Source organism: Lissotriton helveticus, chromosome 5_1 (genome assembly GCF_964261635.1).
Source record: "Lissotriton helveticus chromosome 5_1, aLisHel1.1, whole genome shotgun sequence".
NCBI lineage: Eukaryota > Metazoa > Chordata > Amphibia > Caudata > Salamandridae > Lissotriton > Lissotriton helveticus.
This window is the reverse complement of record NC_136065.1, coordinates 790,874,071-790,897,975: the sequence shown is the minus strand read 5'-3', so window position 1 is coordinate 790,897,975 and position 23,905 is coordinate 790,874,071. Positions and strand designations below refer to the sequence as shown.

At 43.6% G+C, this 23,905-nt stretch overlaps 1 protein-coding gene across 1 annotated transcript in view; it reads right to left on the bottom strand.

The window, feature by feature from the left end:
- Window positions 1–23,905, bottom strand: part of PCBD1 (pterin-4 alpha-carbinolamine dehydratase 1) — a 214,369-nt gene that overhangs the window by 104,659 nt on the left and 85,805 nt on the right. The window lies entirely within an intron of this gene.

Genomic DNA, 23,905 nt, shown 5'->3' with positions numbered 1-23,905 from the left:
CAACAAATGCACAATTTACTGAGAGAGAATGAACCATACCACAATTGTGTTGCAATATTAAATCACTATTTTGTTATAATTACACATTTTAACACTGCCTGGGCAAAGGTTGCATGTAATTAGTATCAGTTTAACTCTTAAATGCAGTAATGAGCCATTGAAGGTGACCTGCCACTGCATCACAAAGATCCTACCACTGAGCAACAGCAGGGGTGGCAGTGTTTAAGCACATTTTAATTTGTTTGAACCAGAAATAATATTTTTAGGTTAAAATCAGAAGATGGATTATGAGGCAAAGCTAAAATGATGCTGAAAACTCCTTTGTATTGTAAAATTCCAAAGCTGTGGCTCATGTAGGAACTTTTTATAAAACATCAGAAGGCCTTGTAGGCTTTGGAAATGGTAATGCAGGCTGATAAAATATACATACAAATAAACCTAATGAACATGGTGGCCTCACACATTTCAGGAATTAATATCAAACTCGAAAAACGTATCAACTTAATAGTAAAGAAACAAGCAACCCACTCCCTAACACAAGCAAAATGCCCATGTGGGCCGATCATTGATAAGCTAAGTTGCCTGCCTGCAATTCTTGTATTAAAAAAGCACACTTGGTCAATAATTAAATGGCCAACAACTGCCAATCAGAAGAGGATAATAAAAATAATGAATATCGGGAAAAGAAATTACACGAAGGAAACATGAGAGCAAGGAAAGCCAATGACCCTTATGTACCGACAGGAGGAGTAAATAATCCACTGAAGCAAACACAGGTAAACACGACAATCACGAACAATGATCACACACCAACAACAGGTGCAATCACATATGACCCAAAAATGGGAATGCAAACAAGGCGGCAAAAGAAATGTGATAGGAAAGCGAGGAAAAACATAAGCCAAGTAACAAACCAACAAGGACAAAGAACATAACACAAATTCCCAAAAATTCAAAATAACACAGCGGAACCTAGCTTGCTCAACGCCCAGGATGATAGTATAGTCGATAGTGTCCAACTGAGTGGGGATTGGGAGAGGCAGACTTAATAGAAAAATAAGGCACAAAACAGTCCCACACCAGAATCTGTCAAAAAGAACACTGGACTGTACAAGAACAAGAGACACACAAACGTTGATCACAGAGAGACAACAAAAGAAGCAGGACCATTACAAAACAAAAAGGAACTTAATAATGGAACACATACAAGTCCAAAAATACAATGGCATAACTAACAAAACAGTGACAAGAACAGCCGTGGTACAGGTAATCGCCATGGAAACCAGGAAGACACACTACTCAGAAATATCATAGACAATCACACAAACCAAATCAAAGTGTGTGGAGCAAAAAAAGCCAAGGATGACAGACGCAGTCAATATGCCCGAGCAATAAAATCTCCAATGAATAGTTTTAAGTGGATTGTTCGGGGCGAACAAGAATCAGACAAAGCTGAAGACCAGCTGGTCTGCCCATACACCACACTAGAAGAGAGTATGCAAACAGATAAAGAGCAAACAAATAGACCCGTGCCTCAAAAAAACTTTAGGGAGGTGGCACAAACTCACGTAAAAAACACAGTCAGAAAACGCTTGGTGCACGCACCTGATCAAGAATATCTCCTTCCCAAACAACATGGACGTGCAAATCATCCTTACCCCACTATATAACTCACAAGGTCGATATGATATTTTTAACAGGGGGAAAATATTAAAATTGCCCACAGCAATTCCAGGATTGAAACTTATAAAATCCATAGATCTGTTATCATTGGACTTCCTACCTAATGAAGAATTCAAATGGCCTGAACTTCCCTTACTCACATGGTAGCCCGAAGATATAGCACAACTTCTATTGAACCACACACAATATTTTCAAATCCTGGTTATACAATTAACAAAACCATTACAGCTCATCATCATCTCTAAAAGCTTATCATCAAAATCACAATACCCCATAAAATTTCCTGGGAAAAATTCAGGTCTACTCAGTCCTGCAGAACGCGCAGGGAAGTAGCCCAAACTCAGCACTAAACAACAGCAACCTTGACATGCAAATTGACAAACAGCAAACACAGTGGCGCTAGCTTGCCACCACACTAAACATAAACATGGTAGAATGACCCAGGGAGACCACACTCAGGAGGACTATGAGAGATGATCTACATCTCCTCTCATGGAACATAGCGGGGACACAAAAACTGCTAGAGGACGGAATACCCCTCCAAGACTGGAAAGCATATGATATAATAGCACTCAAAGACACATGGGCCCTAGGTAACCTGCCCTTGAAAGGTTTCATCTACTACTTCGTAGAAGCGAGAAAAAAATATTGTGCTATGGCCATCTAAAAGGAGGACTGCCTGGCTGTCTACTTCACTCCACATTAAATCTGAAAAACGTAAATCTCCAGACCCTGGCCTGCAATTAATCAAACTCACTCACAGTAGGAACCTTAAATTAAGGTCAGTATTACTGATCAGTGTATACATACACCCAAGTTCCAACAAGAAAAAAAACACAACTTGTTCTTATTAACAATCATCTTAGAGATAAGAAAAGTGCATCCTGTCTGGGATATAGTCTTAAAAGGTGACTAATGCCAATCTGATCCAGACACCATTCGAGGACGAAAAACTGACATCAGACATCACAAACTGGGATGTGTCACCGCAATACCAACTGCTGACTTACTGACCAGATCGTATTAGCTGGGCATTTGTGACAATATTAGAGTATCTAGAAATGAGGGTTACCAATGGTAGAACAACAGAGAACTCGCCCACGAAAGTTACATTCCACAGAGCTAGTGCTCAATTCATACTGGACTATACAATCATCTCGTTATCACACTTAATTCAATTTTCATTTATTTTTCTGACTCAGAGTGATCATAGCCACCAGCACATGCATTTCGGGTTAAATGCCAGAAGGCATACAAACATCTCGGCACTGGAATTGTTGCAATATCCTAGCACACATAAACCAATTTTATCATGTTCATAACATTAAATATACAGAAACAGCAGCAATGGTTCTTCTCAGTCTTTTTGTTATGTTAATGTTAATGTTAATAGGAGCTTGTAAAGCGCACTGTCACCATAAGTTTCCTGGTGCTGGGTATGTACGATGATGAAGCGGTGGAACAAGTTAGCAGATTTGTGTGAATAGCCAAGTCTTTAAGGCCTTTCTGAAGCTCAATAGGTTGTCGCTGGTCTTGATAGCGAGGGGGAGAGAGATCCAGAACCTGAGTGCCAGGTGTGGAACCTGCGGCCTCCTTGCTTTTTCAGCCTGATGGAAGGAATGGTAAGTAAGTGAAGGTGGGCTGAGCAGAGATTATGGGCCGGGACGTGCTTTACGATCAGGCTGTTCAAGAATTCGGGGCTATTGCAGTGGAGTGCTTTGAAGATTAGGCAACCAGTCTTGAAAGCAGCTCTTTGTGCTATGGGCAGCCAGTGTAGTTTTTGCAGCATGGGCCTAGCAGATTGCCATCTCGGGGTTTTATGGATTAGCCTTGCCGCCTGATTCTGGATGATTTGAAGGCGATTAAGCAAGGTCTGGGGTAACCCTATGTAGAGGGAGTTGGAGAAGTCAAGGCATGAGAGCACTAAGGCGATCACTACCTGCACAAGACCTGCATGAGATAGCAGGTGGGAAATCTTCCTAATTTTTCACAGTTGGAAAAGACTAACAGAGATCACGGCCCCCACGTGTCCCTTGAGTGAGAGGTCAGAGTCGATGACCACCCCTAGGCTTTTCACTGAAAGTTGTTCCCGCCAACACTTGTTTCGTCGCTAATTGTTAGGTCACCAGCGACTTCGTCAGGGCTGGAAAGACATATATACAATATGATGTGACAACATCACACATAGGTTTCCCACATTGTTGTACATTTATTTGTGAGGGGAGACCCTCAGTCCCAATGTTGAGACAACTCTAGCACCCAAAATTGTGAGTTGGTGAGACAGAAAACAAAATCGCATATATGTTCAAGCACAATTTATAAGACACTATGCGTCACTCCAGGTACATGCGAGTTTTAACAGAAATCTAAACTAGTATTGTAAATTGCCCCAAGTGTCAAGTACTTGTACGATCTCATGCTTAAATGGGAGTGTCCAGTGTACAAAGTGTTTACCCCAATCCCTAGCATACCTGTGTTACGGGTGTATGGAGTATCTGCCCTGTAAGTTGTAAGAGTGATATTAAATATTCGGGCAGTAGGTCAAAGAGCGTAAGCATAATCATTATGTGCAGCTTATATTAGGACTGTATATGGTGCATACCTTTCAGCCGGTTGTACTTCCGTCCCGGCCAATGTAGCGGCCTGGGTACGGAAAATTCCATTATCCTAATCTGTTGACTCCAGCCACCTGTAATTCAAGATATTTACAGGTTTTAATATAATTCCCTATCTTCATGTACACTAAGTTTAAATTGGAGGTGCCGTGCATTAGGTGCGTAAACCATCCAAAATGTGCACTGGAAGGCACTTTAAACACAACAAACTTATAACACATGAGGTGGACTAATGCATCGCTTCTTAAACCGCACAATCAAGGACCTAGCAATGGCTAGTTGTAATAAAAATATCAACCCTATAAGCTCCTGAATAATAATTACAACCAAACTGACATCAATAATGACAGGCTGCTCCAGGAGAAAAACAGGGAAGGAAAATAATACCACATCAGGTAAAATGCAAGTGTTAAAATGAGAACTAAGAAGGGAAGTCGGGAACACTAAAACTACAGATACAGATCACCTAGGCTGAGAAAATGTACGCCAGCTTAGAAAGGAATACAAAAAACTACACTGAGAAGAAAAAAGAACACAGTGCAAGGCAAACTGACAAACCTAGTGTTCAGTGCTTAACAAAACAACTTGACTGCTTTCTGGGATCCAGTAAACAATCTAGGCAGACCAATGAAAGTTCTAAACAACTCAAACGTTCAAGATGGAGCCTGCGCAGGCTTCCTAGCAAGAAGAGTCGAAGGGGATATTATGTCAGAATTCAGGCCAACTTTACGAAAGGCACAACTTCTTAACAATACCAATGATGCAGGAATAACAACAGCAACATCGGGTGCAGCGAGAAAAAGCCTCCCTCCTGTAGATAAAGCCCCAGACTATACATTCTTAATTAAACACATAATTAACACAATAAAAAGAGGAAAACGTGACAGCACCAGCCATAAACAGCATCCTCCAAGCCATCTTCAATCTCGATTCAAACGTCTGGGGCACTCATCTTTGTATGCTATACAATGAAGTTGAACTACTAGGCAGCACCCCATCTAGCTGGTTAGTTTCTATATTAAACCCAGTTTACAAATGGGAGACTGATCAAACCCGGCAAATTACAGACTAATAGCACTACTCAATATCGGAGCAAAATACTACGCATCAATTGTCCAGGAAGATTTGACTGAGTGTTCGGATAAGCTAAACCTGATCCCGGTCAAATCGAGATTTAGCAAAGGGACCGGAACACCCAAAAACATACTAGCAGTCTCGCAAATCACTGACAAATGCAAAAGGGAAAAAAAGAAAAGTACACCTGTGCTTTAGACATCTAAAGGCAGCTTTTGATTGTGTAGACTGACAGGCTGTATAGAAAACTGAAAGGATGGAAAATCCCTTAAAACACATTGCGAGGAATAACACAACTCTACACCCACATGGATAAGAATCAAATTGGGAGATGGCAGTAGAGTCTCAAGAAAGATCCTAACAAATAGGGGTTTGAAAAAAAGGAGGCCTGCTGGCACCCCACCTATTGTATCTGTTAATTTTTGACTTAGCACAAAAGCTGGACCGGACTAATTCTCATCCGTCAAGATTGGGCAAATTAACCCCGTCACATCTTTCATACGTCGATGATGTGGTATTAGTGAGCTAACAGAAACGCAGGATTATGTCACAACTAAAACTTGAAATCAACACAAGTAAGTCAAAAACCATGCTGATCTAAAACAGACTAGGCCGCAAAATTAAAATCTGGCTCAATGGTAAAATGCTGGAGGAAGTCACAAGTCACAAATACTTAGAAGGATACCTAGATAATAGATGTAACCAACAGGAACAGAGGAACTGCATGACAACAAGGACCAATGCAGTAACATTTGCATTTAGCATACCAGCAAAAAAACAGGAATGCCCTTCCTTCAAAGCACTGTTTTACGTGATAGCAACAAGGCTCCTGCAAACAATATCTGATGGTAGCGTTGCCCAAGATGGAAAAGACTCAAAAATTCTAAATAAACTGCTTGTTACTGCCTATAAACGGACCTTCCAATTACCCAAAAGTGCCTCACCAGCACAGGTTGATTGGAATTTTGGCTAATTAATGAATCATTCAGAAGGATGTACGCCACCATAAAAAGCTGGTACAAAATAAAACAACTCTGCAGAACTATATCGCACTGTGCTGCAAAGCTTTGGAATAAAATGCCTATAGCGATGAAATTTCAACCTAATCGGAAGCTCTTCAGGGTAGATCTGAAAACATGGCTGTTTACTACCATATAGCCTTACCTGTAACTACAGGTCAATACTCCCTTTCTTCATACACCAGCGCCCAGACACCATGGCAATCGAGCGCTTTACAAACATATATCCTATCCTATCCTCACAAATCGCAAAAGCACTTTGGACAGAAATGGAAAAAGACAAAATGTCCTGATACAATAAATATCTTTACAAAGCCCTCCAATTTACCAAGACGGGAGACCTGTGGAACAAAAACCTGCTTTTTTTCATCATTGAAACAAATTACTAACAAAATGGCAAAACTTCAATCACTGATAGACGATAAAAACACAATTAGCCAGTGAACACATGCATGGATGGTAATCAATAACTATAACTTTTTAAAACAAGCACCTTACCTACACCTCACATTTTTGTGTTTGAAACGATTGATGGCACTTCTGTTCAGAGAGTTACCAAAAATAGCGCATCAACCTAGTTGGAAATACAACGGGCCCATAGCATGTAGACTTTGTGGACATAAAACAAAAAGAGGACTTAATCCATCTGATTTGCATTTGTCCACACCTTTATCCAGCACACACCACCCTATCGAGGCCAGACTTCAAATTAAGAAAGATCAGGACATGTAGTTACAGGTAAGGCTATATGGTAGTAAACAGCCATGTTTTAAGATCTACCCTGAAGAGCTTCCGATTAGGTGACCTGTCCTCAGGACACCCCCGCGCCGCATGGCCCTCCAGTTGTGTGTGTGCCCCCCACTGCTGCTGCTCGCAGTGCCGATCTGCCGTTTTTTTTCCTGTTCTTTTGTCCTGTTCACTGCCTACTGTTGTTGCCTGTTACCCCGCTGTAGCTGTTCAATACTTTGTTTGTTTGTCCAAATTGTACCCCTGTGCCAGGTTCACTGACCCCCCTGGTGTATCCCCCGCTCCCCGCTTCCCGCCGCGAGTTTCGCGGCCCCGCCCCCTTTTCTTCTGTACCCTCCCCGCTCCCGCCTCCCAGCTGCTCCTCCCTCCCACTCTGCCTTAAATGGAGACCGCACGGACGCGCAGCGGGTGCGCCGATTGTGCGCCGAAGGCGCACCAAAGGTAAGCCCGTCTGCGCCCGTCCGCGCCTGGACCGCGCCCAGCGCCAGGACCCCTGGCCCCCGACGATGCCCACCCACACGACGGACCTACGACGTTGCCACCCTCATCGCACTCAAACCCGACCAATCCAGAGCCTGCCACCGAGCCACCCCGAGACGCACCCACGGACCCTTCACCTGTCAAGCCTGCAAGTTCACCTGCCTCCGGACCGGCACCACAGCCACCAAGCCGAGCACGAACAGCCACCTCAAGTGCATCCTGCTCAACACCCGCTCCGTCCACAGACACGCCATCGAACTTTGGAACCTGTTCGACACAACTTCACCAGACGTCGCCTTCCTCACAGAAACCTGGATGAACGCCTCCTAGTCACCCGACTTCGCCATCGCAATCCCAGACGGATACAAGAGCACCCAAAGGGACAGCGTCAACCAGACTGGAGGAGGCATCGCCATAGTACACAAGAACACCATCCACATATCGACCGACTCCAACAACACTTTCGCCGCCGCCGAGCACCTCCACTTCCAGATACACACCGATCCAAAGACGACCCTCAGAGGCACCCTCGTCTACAGACCCCCGGGACCACGCACACAATTCAGCGAAGACATCGCAGACTTCATCAGCCCGCACGCCCTCCCCTCCGCTGACTACATCCTCCTAGGGGACCTCAACTTCCACCTGGAGAACAACAAGGACCGCAACACTGCCGCCCTGCTGGACAACCTCGCCAACCTCGGACTCAAGCAACTGGTCAACACCCCCACCCACTACGCCGGCCACACGCTTGATCCCGTCTTCTCATCCAGCAAGCACATCACCTTCAGCCACTCCACCGGACTTCACTGGACCGACCACAGCTGCGTCCACTTCAGCTTCAAAAGAACCACGACCCACCACCACCCACAACAGGTTCCCCACAGGAGCTGGAGCAAGATCACCGCCGAGCAGCTCACCACCTCCCTCAGCCAAGACCCACCCGCCAGCACAACGGACCCCAACGAAGCAGCGCTCAACTTCACGCAGTGGCTGACCGCCTGCGCCGACAACCTCGCGCCACTGAAGAACCCTCCCAGCAGACCCAGAAGCAAGAAAGCCTCCTGGTTCACCGACGAACTCAAGGACTCCAAGAAGAACTGCCGCACCCACGAGAAAGCCTGGCTCCTCGACCAGACCACAGACAACATGACCGCCCTCAAACACGCCACCCGCAAGCACCACCAGCTTATTCGAACCACCAAGAAGAAATCACTGAAGGAACGACTGGACAACAACGCCCACGACAGCAAGGAACTCTTCAGCATCGTCAAGGAGTTCTCCAACCCCAGCACCGGCAACAACGACATTACTCCCTCACAAGATCTCTGCGACTATCTCGCCTCGTTCTTCCACTGCAAGATCACCGACATCCACAACAGCTTCGGCGCACCATCCACGTACCCAACCGTCGAACCAACGCCCCCCACCGCCACCCTCCACACCTGGACCACGGTGACCACCGAAGACACAGCCCGCAAGATGAACACCATCCACTCCGGATCTCCAACCGAGCCCTGACCCCACCACGTCTTCAACAAGGCCGACTCCACCATCGCACCCCAACTCCGGAACATCATCAACACCTCCTTCAACACCGCCACCTTCCCGGAGAGCTGGAAGCATGCCGAGCTCAGCGCCCTACTGAAGAAACCAACAGCGGACCCCACCGACCTCAAGAACTTCCGCCTCATCTCGCTCCTCCCTTTTCCTGCCAATGTCATCGAGAAGACCGTCAATAGACAGCTTGCCGTCTTCCTCGAGACGAACGGATCCCTCGACCCCTCGCAGTCCGGTTTCCGAGCCAACCACAGCACCGAGACCGCCCTCATCGCAGCCACCGACGACATCAGAACCCTGCTCGACAACGGGGAAACAGTGGCCCTCATCCTCCTAGACCTCTCTGCAGCGTTCGACACTGTCTGCCACCGCACCCTAGTTCAACGACTCAGCAACATCGGTATCCAAGAAGGCACTGGAGTGGATCATCTCGTTCCTCGCCGGAAGAACACAGAGAGTCCGCCTCCCCCGTTTCGATCCGAAGCCACCGAAGTCATCTGCGGCGTACCGCAAGGATCATCACTCAGCCCCACCCTCTTCAACGTCTACATGAAACCTCTTGCAGCCATCGCACGCCAACACAGCCTCAACATCATCTCCTACGCCGACGACACCCAACTGATCCTCTCCCTCACCAGAGACCCCGCCACCGCCAGAACTAGCCTACACGAAGGGATGAAATACGTCGCCGAGTGGATGAAGATCAGCCGCCTGAAACTGAACTCAGACAAGACGGAAGTCCTCATCCTGGGCACCACTCCCTCCGCCTGGGATGACTCCTGGTGGCCCCCCGCCCTGGGCACCACTCCCAAGCCAACAGACCATGCACGCAACCTGGGCTTCATCCTGGACTCCTCCCTCTCGATGACCAGACAAGTCAACGCCGTCTCCTCATCATGCTTCAACACCCTACGCATGCTCCGCAAGATCTTCCGATGGATCCCGACCGAAACCAGGAAGACGGTCACCCAGGCACTCGTCACCAGCCGACTGGACTACGGAAACACCCTCTACGCCGGAACCACAGCCAAGCTACAGAAAAGACTCCAACGCATCCAGAACGCCTCCGCCCGACTCATCCTGGACATCCCCCGACGCAGCCACATCTCCGGCCACCTGAGGGACCTGCACTGGCTTCCCGTCAGCAAGAGGATCACGTTCAGGCTCCTCACCCACGCACACAAGTCTCTCCACAACCTGGGCCCCAAGTACCTCAACGACCGCCTGACCTTCTACACGCCCACCCGCCAGCTACGCTCTACAAGCCTCGCCCTCGCCGCCGTACCACGCATCCGAAGAGCCACCGCCGGAGGTAGATCCTTCTCCTACCTGGCGGCCAAGACATGGAACTCCCTCCCCATCCACCTTCGACTGACCCAGGACCACCACGCCTTCAGGAGACAACTCAAGACCTGGCTGTTCGAGCAATAGCAGACCCCTTCCCCCAAGCGCCTTGAGACTCCTCCGGGTGAGTAGTGCGCTATACAAATGTTATGATTGATTGATTGATTGATAGATAGGACATGGAGGGACGCCATCATTCCGAGTTTCAATTAGTCTAATCCTCAATTGAACTGTAAACTGTTAAAAGTTTTTAAAGCTCCATGAACTTGCTGTAAAAAAAGAGGGCCTAGCCACCCCGCTGCACGACCAATATTACAGGTGGAACATTTGAACTATACTAAATAGTAATTTTAATCTCTTAACTGTCATATCACACATGTTATATGTACTGTATGGTTTTATATTTATTCATCCAGAAGGTTTACATGTAACAATTTTACGGTTTTAATTAACCAAACAATAGAGGTTACTTACTTACTAAAAGAACCTGTGCAGGTCCGCCACCCAGGATGAACGTTTCTTCCTTGAGTCAATGATTAATGAAATATTGCACTCAACCTTACTATTAAAGAGTGCATTTATTGTAGAATTTGGAAATCTACTCACAAGTATGTGTTTAACCATGATAATTAAGTTGTTTTAATGAAGTTTACTGAATTATAAAACCATTCTCGTTTAAACAGATAATGTACTTTCTCTGAAGAGGAAATTTGACTGTTGTAAATGTGTTCTATAACGTATGAATGACATTCAGTGACTTGAAACTGTGATTAAAACCATCCCCATTTATTTATAATCTGATATTTCTAGAGACAAAAAGGTTTATGTAATGTGTGCTCTAATGTTACACGTATATGCATTCAAATGTAGTTCTCAGTCATACTTACATCTGATCAAATCTAAAGGTTTACTGTATACTACATATAGTAACTTAAGGCAATGCATTAGAATTTATATTAATTTGTGTTTAAACATGCACACGCATATTAAATGTGCACCTTTGGATTACTGTTTAATTTAAGTGTAGGCTTGTATTTCACCATGCTGCATTTCACGAAATACAGTTGTTCCCATTTTCTGTTAACACGACATTTCTTGAAGGTATTCACTCACATTGTTAGTTTAGGACAGATACATTATTGTTTATATATATATATATATATATATATATATATATATATATATATATATATATATATATATATATATATATTCCAAACCAATTCAGCGATATTCCTATGCCTCTTAATGGCGGCGGGCTACCGGCAAGGTCGCAAACCTTTATAATCCAGCACCAAACAATCCTTTAGATCTCAAGGAAAAACGCCGAGCCCCAGTTTTCTTGAAGCAAAGCTTTATTCACAAAGCTGTGGCAAACAATCCCCGACGCGTTTCGGAACACACAGGTCCCTTGGTCACGGGTCAGCAGTTGTTTGTGATCATCACATGATATAGTGCACAAATCAAACTTAAACAGAGGACTACGTAGTTGCCCGTAAAATTCAGCCAACAGAATCGCCATTTTGTAATAGGTTAAATTCATTCATATTGAAATCGAATTGCATAATTCAACTGTTTTAAAGTGCATTTCGATGCTGGAATACAAATTTAAACTGTGCAAATTAAATTAAATTGCATCACATTGATTCATCTCATAGTGGTCTATAACTAGCAGTCCACTAGTGTCTATTGCAATTCCGCCCAAGTGGGCTTTCAGTTTGGAAAAAGAATTGTCGCATCTGTTTCAGATGCTTCACAGATTGTTTCCCAACTCCCTTCATGACTTCTGTCCCCTTCAATTATTGATTCCTTGCAGACACCTTCCCCGATTCCCTACTGCCCGAATGGACCTTGTGAGGTGTAGACCTCAACGATTCTCTGGGATTCCTTCCTGAGTGTTGCTCAGGCTAACACTTCTTCCTGAACTATAGAAGACTCTTGACCGTTGCTTCTGAGATGCTAATGCTTACCCACATGATTTCTTTTTTCTTGGAAATTCCCTGATTTGTGAGTCTTTGTTCCCTAATCATCCTCTGGAGTTTGAAATTCTAGAAAAATAATGCATAGGAGAGAGTCTTATACTATGTTCTGTGCATCATATCTTAATGCTATTATTCTGTTCAGCCGTCACAGAATTGCTTGTTTGTTTAATACTGGTTTGCCTCAATTCCTTCAGACATCTGGAATTTCCAGGTGTCATTCTGTACATTTACAGCAAGGTTTTATGAGTTGTTAATTTGAACTTCATTCTTAATTTGTAATAAACCTTTTCAACTTGGCTACTTATTCCTAGTCCTCAATAGGAAGTCAATGGGTTGCCCAGTAAATTGAAGTTTGATTTAATGCAAACTTTCCTTACCTTTCAGTCGGATCTAAAAGATCCATCGGAACACCAATGGAAAGCAAGTTGTCACAAAAAAGCAGTATCAAATACTAGATTTGTCTACAAAAGATTTTACGGTGAGCAAAACTGGCACAGGTTTTATATCGCGGTCCAACTAACGTCAGCTCAACGTGGGTAAAGTTATTGACTATTTATCGGGTTTACCAAATGAGAAACCTAATCACAGTTTACAAACGACATTCTTACTCACATTTTTCCAGGAATGTAAGCAATTGATGTACAGAATTTGCACAGCTTTAAGGCTCTAGTAAACAACACGCCCGTAGACAAAGCCACCATCCTAATTAATGAACCCTGGTTCCAGTAATCAACAGTAAGCTCTCAGCAACATGCTCGGATGGATATACTGGGGCATTGAACTCATTGGCCCACATTAATTGCTCCTCTGTTTAAAAGCAGGCTAGGTACACAACTTTGGTTCTCACACACATCATATAATATCCATATAGAACATATTAACTCTTCTATCCATAGCACTCACACTAAGTATCAATCTATCCATTCGCACATGCACTTTGGCACCTCATGAGGGGTCTGTAGACATTTATCAATGCAATTGCTAAACTATACACATAACTAGGAAGGAAACCGAAATTTATTTAAGAGACGTGTTTTTGTGAATCGTCAAAAGCAGAGGGCCAGAGTTTAATACCAGTTACTTCTGCAAACCTCATTGCACGGGTCAGTTGTGCAATGCAGTTTTTAATCCATGGCCGTCACCAAGAGATCAGAGTTCAAACAGAGTAGAAATACTGTGGTCAAAGTGGAAACCAAAAGCCACTACGTTTACCGTTAAATAATTTACTGTATTACAACGTTTTACAGATGTGTACTTTTCTCTTTGTAATTAAAGCACACTTCTTAAAATGGTACTTTTTACTTTCTTTGAAGACCTATTTCCCCATTGTTTCTCTTAAACTCGAAAGCATCCAACCGTCATTTAGTTGGACCAAATGAAACAAAATTTAAAAGCAAAAGAGAAATATTTTGTAAGCCACAAACCACATGTGTTTTACCCCGCACTCCCCTTAAAGGTCCTGGTCACATTTCATCTACGTGCTTGGTTATACTTCGACCTCATCCAGAGGTACCGTACCGCAAACTAACAGTCGATAGAGAGCAAGTGGTGACATTGCCTTGGTGCCTGGGATGCCAGAAAGGGTCATACAAAAAAAGCATACCGCTGCGCTGGCAAGTCATGCCAAACTGCCCACCTGGCATGTTAATCTGTCACACTAGTTTTGGGTTTAGAGTCTGAGAAGTCAATTAATCATGTACATCGTTCTACAAAATATCGTTGTCAGAACTGGAAATACCACAGCATAGTAAGGTAAATATAATACATTTACTATTCTTAAGCGGGATCTAGATGTGCAGTTACGAATAGTACATCTGAATTTACCTAGACTTTCTTATCTTTATGACATTGTGGTAAGAATCTATATCCTGTTTTGAAACGTTTTTGTAGGACGATTTTTAAAACAAATGAATCTGGTAGAATCCCGTCAGGTGACACTCACTTAAATTGCAAAATATATACAAAGCACATGTACAGCATAGTTTGTTGTGCACATTTCACACGTTTACATTTTGCATTTGTACCAGCGATTGTAAAGATGGCAGAATATCTGTGCTCTGTGTTAAGTGAATCCTCTCAAACAAAGCGATTCTTAGTCTTCTTATCGAAGAAAAGTACAGCAGATACAAGGGCCAACACGTCTGCTTCAAACGGCAAGCTAGCTTCAACTGAAAATCAACATTCTACACTACTCTTTTACACTCTACTATGACCCTCTCAACATTTCAACATGTCATCATGGAAAACAAGAATAAGAAAGACACAACACATTTTCCTTAAATGAAAACAAATGTATATATTCCGATATGGGGAAAATAAAAAAATACATATATTAAGCGACAAACTAAATATTGCTACATAATCTTACTTATGGGTTTAGGAAAATAACATTAACATAAATACACCCTCTATTTTTATACGGTAACATAGTATTGTAAATACATAGTCAGTTTGATTACCCTGCCATATTTGCTATTCGAGGGTACACGAGAACTTGTTTGGTTAAAACTCTTTAGAACTAGAAAAGATTTCTTGGATTATATGTTCTCACTCATCATTCTCAAGTCTACATTAATTAGGAGACCCGTCACTCACATCTTATTGGTACAAGTCCAACCAAACATACATCTTCCTTTCCATATTATCAGGTACATTCCACCTGTTATTTTTGCACTTCCCAAAATGACTCATATCCCACACACTTCCAAAATGACTCATATGCCACACACTTCCATCACTCCACTTCACAGAATTATTGAAAATTTCCAAAAACCTCCAATGGATCAAATGTTTGCATTCTCCCTTCTTTACCTTGAATGGTAGCTTAACAAACCACAGCTCCCTTCCTTAAACACAATTATTTTGCTCTCTTCTCCCTGTGCTCATACTCTCTGTATGACATTTGCGTTTTCACAATGTTCTTTTTTACCACCTCTGTAACCTAGAGCTAACCAAGAACCTTTAATTGACCTTTCTTAAAGGAACTCTTCCCCTCGTGATGGTAAATAGACTGTATCCTGTACCAGTTAGAGTGGTATAATACAGCCAAATCATTCAACACTGGATTTCCAACTCAAGTTTTTATACTTTGCTAATTGTAAATATTCTTATATTACCCGATTAAACCTCTCCACTTCTCAGTTTCCACTGGGATGGTAAACTGAGGTAATTGTATGTTCTATACCATTACACTTCAGAAAATGTTCCACTTCTCCACTTTTAAACTGCACTCCATTGTCAGTGATTACTTTTTTGGGCAATCATTCCCTTTGAAATAACTCATCCAAAAACAACAACACATTTTCAGCACTGGCCTCATCAACAAATTGGACTTAGCCACAATTGCATACCATACTTCATGTTTTTCGGTCATGGGTCCCATAATATTGACTTCTATAGTCTCCCATGCCTTTCAGGACACGGAACCGGGGACAGTGTTGGTTTCAATAAAACCTGTGACTTATCAGCATTCACACATAAATGATATTGCCCAATTGTCCTCTCTACTTCTAAATCAAGACCAGGCTACCAATAACTCTCCTCAACTCTTCTTTTACTCAACTATACCTAAATGACCATCATGACATAAATGAACAATAGACTCTAAAACTCCTGGGTGGAATCATTCAATTTCCTCTTAATACATTATTATCCATCACAGATAACTTACTACGCACCTCCCAAAAATTCCTTAAATCAGAATACAATGTTCTCTTCTCTAGCTATCCTCTCTTAATAAAGTCCCAGAGATTCCTTAGAAAGGAATCATCCTTGCTGGTATCCATCCACTCCTTGCTGCCAATAGCATCCCAACTATTTCCACCAACCCATGCTACACTTATTTCTTCCCAATCATCAGGATTTTCTTCCAATGGCACGGGCATCCTACTTAAGCAATCTGCAAATGTATTGATGGCTCCGGGAAGATAAACTAATCTGTACCCGAAATCCAGTGGTCTTTTAGACATCCTTGCAATTCTGGGGGTAACTGTTAACCGACCTTCTGTAAACTAGACTTTTAGAAGTGGTTTATGACCACACCTCACTTCTACTTCAAATCCCCACACAAAGTTTCTGAAGTGTTCTAACCCCCAAACTACAGCATGTGTTTCTTTTTCGATTACAGAAAAAGGTTCTTCCGCTTGTGTATACTCTCAAAATAATTTTGTAACACCTCAGTCCATGCAAAATTGCACTTATTCTTAAGCAACTGTCTCAAACTGTAGGTGTTCTCTAAAAAATTCTTTACAACTTTTTTCTAAAATTCCATTAACCTGAGGGATGATCTTGACTCACCTTGTCACAAGGTGTAGGAGCATCTTTTATTGCTTTCCTCAATTCTTTTTTTGACTGTATGCCTTCTACAGTACTTTCATGTCCCAAATAATTCAGGGCTTGTATTCCAAACTTTAATTTTGGAAATTCTGCAATCAAACCCCTCTCACGCAGCTTTCCTAACACACCATCCACCCCGGCATTATGTTATTCTTTACTCTCCCCTACGACCAACACGTCATCTTGAAAGAAATTCTGTCAGGCATGTCCTTAAAAAGTTCGTTCATTAATAAAAAAAAAATGCTGCTGTCGAGGCAAGGCTATAAGACGTGCAAACATCTCGATAACCTTGTGGAGCCATAAAAGCAGTTAAGTTTTAACTTTGATCATGTAGCTTTACCTGATGGCACACAGACGACAAATCTAGAGACGTTAACAATTTCATCACTGCAATCATCTTATTAATTATAGGGAGTGGGTATTTTCCCACAACAATGTTTCTATTCAGCTCCCTCAAATCAACACATAAGTGGATCTTTCAGTTGGCCTTGTGAGTTACAACCAATGGTGAAATCCACTCAGTTGCCTCCACTTCCTTAATGATTTCTCCTTTTAGTAAAGCATATAGTTCGTTATTGACCTCCTCTCTCAGGACCCAAGGAATGCCTCTAGATTTAGGTACCTTTGGAGCTGTGCTACTTTTTAAAATTATCTTGTGTGAAAAAACAGAGCACCCATTTTCCATGAAAATACCCCTGGGGAATCATTCTTGAATTTGGCGTCATGTCTCTCACTTTCACCCATGACCAAAACTTGTTCCACACCATTGTGATTTAGTATAATGTCCAGCTCTTTCTGATCAAGTCACCCCTACACAGACTGACCACACAGTTTACCAATAGCTTTACTCCCCTTTAAATTCAAAAGTTACCTTTCTGTAACCTATCATTAGTATTGGCTCCCCTGTAAAACTTTCAGGAGTTACATCAGAAGGATTCAAGAATGTCCCTAGAACTCCCTCAAATGTCTCTTCCCATATTTCCCTAATAATTATAGTATATGGAGATCCAGAGTTTGCCACAATGAGTATTTCCACTCCTCCCAAGGATAAATTACATACCAGCAGCATGGAATTTATTTTCCATGAAACTGTACACCTTGAGACCGCGTGGCTCTAAAGAATGTAAAGGAGTGTTCTTTTTCACGAGTTAAAACAATTCTTCATCTTCAATAGAATTGATATAGTAAAGAAAAGTTCTTCCATTAGTGCCACAAAATGGGAGGATTACCTGCGGTTGTTAAGAATAGTTGGAACGGGGTAAGCGAAAAAGTTTGAGAAGCACACATTTGAACTCCTGGGATATGAATCACAATTTGAACAGTGAAGTTGTACTGAAGGTTAGTATATCACAAATAAAAATACAATTAGACGGTACCAGTAAAATCCGTCAGCTTGAGTTTCTTTATCCTAAGAAGCGATTCCCCTCTGCATGAGAGCTCACTTTCATAGAAAGACAACTATGAACAAAACATCCTCTGTTACGATAACCGCAGCTTCTGCTTGACGGAATGGTTTCCCACTTGAAAATGGCTTCCTATGTGCTAACATCATGACTCACTTCCCATGAGCAATGCGCGTTCCCAGGCTGCACTGCATCAATGGTGTGTAAACCGCCAGTGCGAACCACAGACTGCCATACGAATACCATGCCGTGCTCGCTGCAAGAATCCAATGCCTACAATGCCGCCATCTCGGAGGCATGCAGCATGGTGTCTCGTGCTGGAGCCACACGTGTAAAGCTTCTGATACGGGAAGATAGCGCGCTCCACTTTAATGTTTGCTAACATGCGATGCAGTTAACCCAATAAAATATTTTAAAAGCACTCTGCAAACTTGTATTGGTCCCCAGCAGTAATTTGTACTCACGGCAGATCTTCATGATATTAGTAATTTATTTCATTGTATTCTGTAGTCCATTTTCTTTCAGTGGGCACAAATGGACTGTAGTTAGAGTACAACTTAAAAATGCTTTGTTCTTGCCTTTGTGAAAATTCAGCTCGTTGCCAAAATTGTTGAGTAAATCATCTCACATGAAGCGATCATAGGTTTTCTTTATTGAAAAAAAGTTCAGCAGATACAAGGGCCAATATGTCTGCTTCATATGACAAGCAAGCTTCAACCAACAATCTTAACATTCTACACTACTTCGTCACTCTCTACTATGACTCTGTCAACATTCCAACATATCATCATGATAAGCAGGAATAAGGAAGACACATCACTCTGGCCTTTTGGTTGCCAAGACTCCTTTGGCTCACTTTAGCCATTGGGAATTGGCAATAACACAGGCATGGTGGCCTGCTAGGGCCAGCAGACCCCCATACCTGTGTTTGCTTTTAAAACAAAAAAAAACTTTATTTAATCTGATGCATTTCAAAAACAAAGATTACAAGTTTTTTTTAGTTGTTTTTTTTAAGCGTAGGCAGTGGTCCCACTGACCACTGTCTGCTTTCAAAAAAAGTTGTTGCTCTCAATCACAAAAGGCATGGGGTCCCCTAGGGACATCTTCCTGTTTGCAAGTGGGTAACCACCTACTTGAAGTAGTCGGTAAACTGCAATCATTTTGCGACTGCATACCAGTTGTAAAGCATTCGTACATCCCCCTACGACTTGCTATTAGGAAGGGACCCTCTTGGCAAGCTTCTTCCTAATACTAAATCGCAAACCCTATTATGTGAGTCAGTAACAGGTTACGGATTTGCAAAATAGGGTTTATACATGCAACAACTCTTTTTAGTAGTCGCAACGGTCCGAATCTTCATTTGTGAAAGCTAAAAACGGTTGTACATGTGGCCCTTGGTGTTATGTAACTGTTCCTGTAAACTGAATTAAACACCTGTATGATTCATTGTCTCTATATAATAGTTTCCTGTGATGTAAGCTGCTCTGGCACAATACAATTTGACAAGTATTGCTATGAAAGAATTGAAAAAATAGTAAGTGCTATGTAAATCATTAGCTACTCAAGCAGACTGATATATATGACAATCTTACAGTTCATGCAGAACTCTTGTATATAGGGGTTGAACAACGTCAAAAACCTGCCTCCAAATAATTGTTTCTCCTACGTAGTTGTGAGGTGATAGCACACCAAGTGCCTTTGTTTCACTTCATTGCGTTGGCATCTAGGGGTTAGGCTCTGCAAACCGCCCATCTATCATGATGAAGAAGAGAAGGATCTGATGGCCCTTTAAATGAGGCCTCTGGCTTATGTCCAACTGCAAGCTAACATAAACAAGCATTAAAAATGCAATAGGTCTCGCCCTTAATTAAGTTAAAGCCATTTGCTTTGCTATACAATACCATTAGCAAAGCAAATGGCTTTAACTAAATAAAAGGCGAGACATATTGCATTTTCAATGCTTGTTTTTTAAGGATTGAACAATGAAAGTGATGCGAGTCAAATGTATAGTTTTTTAGGACGTGTATTTCCCTGTGGGTATTTATTTTGTGACGTGCCAATCCGGCCCCAGAGAGCAGCTGGTGATGCCTTTTTTGGGGAATGAGTGCACATTTGAAAAGTTGCACCCTTGTTTACATGCGCTGCCGTGCTATACTGATGGCAGATTGCTATATGGTCTAACCGTAACTATATACAAAAAAACGCAGGAGGCAGATAAAACAAATACCCGCCGGGCCGCGACGACCCGGAAGCGGTTGGGAAGCCGGCCAATCACAGCGCGGCCCCAACCGGAAGTCCCGCCCCATCACGGCGAGAGGGAGAGAGAGCTGCCCGAGGAGCCACGAAGGCTCCGCATTGAGTCCCGGTCCCGAGATGGGGGACCGGGTGAAGAGCGGGCGGGCGCATGGGGAAGGCGGGGCTCTCATGTGGTGAGAGAGCCCCGCAAAGCGCTACCGCCGCCCGAGATGCAGATCCGCCGTCGAGCACCGCCAGAACAGGTGAGTGTGTTGAGTGAGAGGAGGGGTGAGTGGGGGTGGGGTGTACGCGTGTGTGTGTCTGTTTGAGTGTGTTTGTGCGTGCGTCTGTCTGTGTGCGCGTGTGTCTGTTTAACGGGGGGTGCGTGTGTGTATATGCAGTGTGTGTATGGCTTTCTTTGTGCGCATGCGTGAGTGACGACGTGCGCGCTCACGAGGTACAATCTCGAAGAAAAAGCGCGTGGAAGATTGCTGTCCTCATTCCCCCAGAAGTAACAACATAAGTCGTCTCGCCCTAGACAGCAAAGCTTCGCTTTGCTTTCGTCTAGGCGAGACCTAAAAAGGCCCCCGCCTCACTGCCTGCAGGTTGCTGCTTCGAAGGTAAAGCAATGATCCAGTAAGCATTAAACTCTTTGATATGGTCCTCCATCTTGCTCAGGGTAACCATGTTGTGAGAGTCTTGTGACAGCAGGAGTGGCTGGTGGTGTAGTTTCAGCAACCCCGTTAAAGCAGATGGCACGTAAAGAGGGCAGGACCAAAGAGACCAATCCCTACTTGCTGCCGCCCCCAGCCACAATGACTCCATAGACCTGCTCAGAGGTTGCTGTGATCAAGGATCCCCTACTTTCACGTTCCCTGACATTGTCTGGGTCCTGTGGCTCTGCAGCCCTGTTCCTACCCAACCATGGCACCTGAAATTCAAGGCATGGCTCCTACGGCTCCGGATGGCCATATTTGTGGTTGCAATATGGAGCACAAATTCAGTGTTCATTTGCAGAGGGCTTTGGAGGCATCTGGTCACGCAAAGGCACATTGAGTTTGGCACATTTGATAGCACTTACTTTGGGGAAATTTTAGGAAATATTGTCTGCCTATGAGCCATTCACAGCTGCATTCTCAGTTTCAATTTTCATTGCACTACAGCACATTGCTTTATTTCTCAAATTACAGAAAGTTAATTTTAATACTCTATGATAAAAAATGGCTGCTTTCTTGAACGCACTGCAGTGCTTGCTACAGCAGCATAATATTGTGCTTGCTGTGCAGTTGATCACCCTCCTCTTCTTCACACCATGCCTCGTTGCAGCTATTTCCGTTTGTAGGATAATTTTTCCCATGCTTTACTAGAGGTCCAGTCCTTTGAATGTGGTCTTCTGCTAGCCCCCGGTTGTGTAGGGAGCTAATGTAGCAGCTATGCTCCTCCCCCAAAGCAGTCGTAAGGGTGGATATATCAACACAAATAGCAATCAGGACTTGGAGAGTCATGGGTAGTTTGGACTCAATTGAGACCTTGTTGGCATTATTGAGGCCTTCAATCCTTCCTAAGTAATGTAGTGTGGCACCTGCTACTGAGGAGGTAACATAACGGCCTAGGAAGACCGGGATGCCACCAAGGGCTGCCTTCCCACCAGTAGTGCAAAAGTCCAATATGGGGCTGTGGTCGGAAGGGGATGATGGCCACTCCAGCCTTACAGGGCTGACATGGGTGGCAGTGGACCATATGGCAGCAATGCTTCTGAAAGGACCAGGGTCTAGTGTAGTGGTCCCCACAGTGTAAGTGGGCAACAATGGATGAGTATCCATCACCAATAGTATTGCATGATGCAGCATTAATTGCATGGCCGTGAATGGGATTGTTGCTCCCCATGGGGTGGTACATAATGTTAGTGTGCAACAGGTAGCATCTCCTTCAGCTGGCCTGTCTGATTTAGTACCCAGCTTGATGAGCCTTTTGACATGGCTGTCCAATATGGTTATGGCGGCTGCTGGCTGTCCTCACAGGTATGTTTTCAAGAGATGTGTGAGGTAGACAGCTTGGCAAAGGATAGGAAATTGGTGCTGGATTTAGGTAACTGGGAGCAGGGGCGGGGTCAATTGTGCCACAAGCACCCCAGGTGAGCTCCAAGCTGCAGTTCGGACCCACACCTGGGCCGGTACCTCAAAAGACTTCAGGTGGGGCTGCTCCTAACAAGCAAATTTTCCTCTGAGACGCTTCGGTTTATAATACTGCGATACAGATACAGGTTCAAAGGGTGCCAAAACGCCTGTGCCCAGTATGGGCCTTGACTCCATGCAGTCTGAGTGGGATCAATTGGGTGTGCATTTGTCAGTGGACATGAAAGAAAAGATTAACAAGGGCTTCTTTGTTGAGTTTTTTTAATTGTGATCTTGTATTTCCAGACGAGAAATGAGGCAAAGCGCTGCAAGGAGAGTTCACATTCTAAGGACAGTGCAAAGCCAAGGTAGATGAACCTTTGGTGAATTGAGTGAGAGATTTTACAATTTTTCAGGTGTTTCATCCGTCTCACCAGACTTAGGGCTGCAGTGGTCCTGTTATCAAACCAGGATTGTGTGTGCTTTGTAAGAAATATGGGGGCAATTGCTGGAAGGATTGCAAAAGGGCTTTTAGGAGGAAGAAGACCACATATTGGAGTTTATTTTGAGATCAGCCGGATATTAAATCCTAGTTTATTTATTTATTTATTTTATTTATTCATAATATTTGTAGAGCGCACAGTTACCGAACGGTGTCCTGGCGCTAGTTGCACCACAGGATGCTGAAGACTCCAGGCAGGTCCACCACCAGCTCTTTTGATGTTATCATGGCATGTGAGAGAGGAGACTGGCATGGTGGGCATACAACAAAATGAGCAGGCCTCCAGGTTCAAACAAAATTGTTCCTTCTGTAGAATGTGCTCACACACTGAATTTAAAGGTTTTGAAAAAGGACGAGACAAGGGTGCCCAAAAGCAGTGTAGAGCAGCTTCTCTTTAAGAAGGGTCCTTCACTGGGTGATTTGCAGTTGAGTAGATACAGCAAAGTCGAGGAAGCACAATCATTGTATGATGGATTTAGATGTGGATTAAGGATTCCAGCGCTGGGGCACTGTCGGGATTCCAATGTGCAAGAATTAGCAGTTCTTGCGGCTTAACATGGAAGTGGGCAGAAACAGGGCCCTTTTGGTTTAATATAGCTTGACAGCTGTGTGTTTTCTCCACCAGGTGTTATACCCAAGAAAAAGTGTGCGAGTTTTACCTAATTCAGAACCTTTTTTACCCATGAGGCAACTGTGTTAAAAAGGTCTTTCAGCAGACCCTATGCTTTGTGAAATATGCTTTTATGTATCAGTCTATCTCCTTGCTACAGGCTTTGGGCCATGGGACTTTTTTTGGAAAGACCAATATCAAA